The sequence below is a fragment of the Lytechinus pictus genome, chromosome 7 (assembly GCF_037042905.1).
Source record: "Lytechinus pictus isolate F3 Inbred chromosome 7, Lp3.0, whole genome shotgun sequence".
NCBI classification, from domain to species: Eukaryota; Metazoa; Echinodermata; class Echinoidea; order Temnopleuroida; family Toxopneustidae; genus Lytechinus; species Lytechinus pictus.
Genome location: NC_087251.1, coordinates 17,582,056 through 17,583,676, shown reverse-complemented (window position 1 = coordinate 17,583,676; position 1,621 = coordinate 17,582,056).

Below are 1,621 nucleotides of genomic sequence, written 5' to 3'. Positions count from 1 at the left end.
TACCTATCCCATTTATTAATACAAAAAGTGCTTAGAATGACCATTTTTTAAGGTCGGAATGTCAAAAAAATTTGCTCGCGTTTCGCGCTCGCATTATTGAAATATATACCGTCTTCGTGGGTAACTGCAAGCAGTCCTTAACAGGTCCCTTTTCGATAATGCTAGAACAGTAAATAAAAATTTCTGCTCGCGCTTGGCGTTCGCAGTAATGATCTAGTTACATACGAACGTTGTTCAGGATCACACATTGCCCAGAATATTAAATTTTCAGGACAAAATACATGAAAGTAAAAAAAAAAATTGCTCGCGCTTCGCGCTCGCACTTTTTATAAGGCTAATGAGATTATTTCATGTTTATGTTGTTTTATAAGAATAAAACTAAGAATTGACTGATCGGGGGAAATATAGGTGAAGACTAATTTCGGGCCCCGTCCCCTATTGGCGAAAGTCGAATCCGCCCTTGTGACACATACACACACAACGGAAAAAATGGTGCCCCCCCCCTGAAAAAGCAAGGACCCCCCAGTGCCCCCCCCCCCCCAGGAAAAAAATCCTAGCTACGCCACTGCTTGGATCAAACGTACAAATTGATCAACGTTTAAAAGATTGCCTCTTTCAAAATTGGTACTCGGAAATGTATGATAATCCTCAATGTATTAATTATCGGATCTATAAAAAGTCTCTTGAATTATAAAAATACATGATTGTATTTCCTAAAAAAATCGTATAGGCTTTTCAAAATTCCGCTGTGAAAAGCATCGTCTACCAATAGTTACAGGGAGGTATGAAAACGTTGAAAGAAATAATAGAATTGGCAATCTGTGTCAATCACAACTTATAGGCGATGGATACCATTATTTGTTCGTTTGTCCGGCTTTTTCAGCAGAGAGAAAATTATATTTAGACAATTACTTCACAAAGAGGCCTAACACTTACAAAATTGAAAAATTATTCAACACAGCTAAATTAAACACACTGCTAAATCTGGCTAAATTTTGTAAATAATTATGCTTCGCTTCTGATAGAGTAATTCATTTATTTCGTTTTATTTGTCTTTTAATAATTTATCTTGATTACTATATATAGATATAGATATCACATATGTATTATTTGATAAACTGTTTAATTTTTGTATTTAGTTTGCTGCTGGTGCCTTTGTACGCATCATGTTTTACTTTTTTTCTGTTAATTCTAAAATTTAGCAATTCAAGAAATAATGTATTTGTATCTTATCATAATATGTTATTATAATATTTCAGTGAAATATGTGGGTTTCTTGTTTGTATTTTTTGTTCATATATATTTTTTGTAAATATGTTTAAAATTCAAATGAAAATATGTTTCAAATGTTGTTGTGTTCTCAAATACCCGTTGGGGTGATCTGAGAATAAATATTTCTGTCATTAATTACTAGCATTACTGCAATAATAGGTCACAATGTTAATCAAGTTAACAACGTTGGATACTGCGTCCCCATGCAGGGCAGGGACGATCGTCATTTCAATTACGTCACAACGGTAAATTTCAGCCCATGCAGTCTAAATAGATTCCCATTCTTAAAATCTAAAATATCTAAATTTTAATTTTGCTCGAGATGTCTGATTTGGTTAATAGCAATATT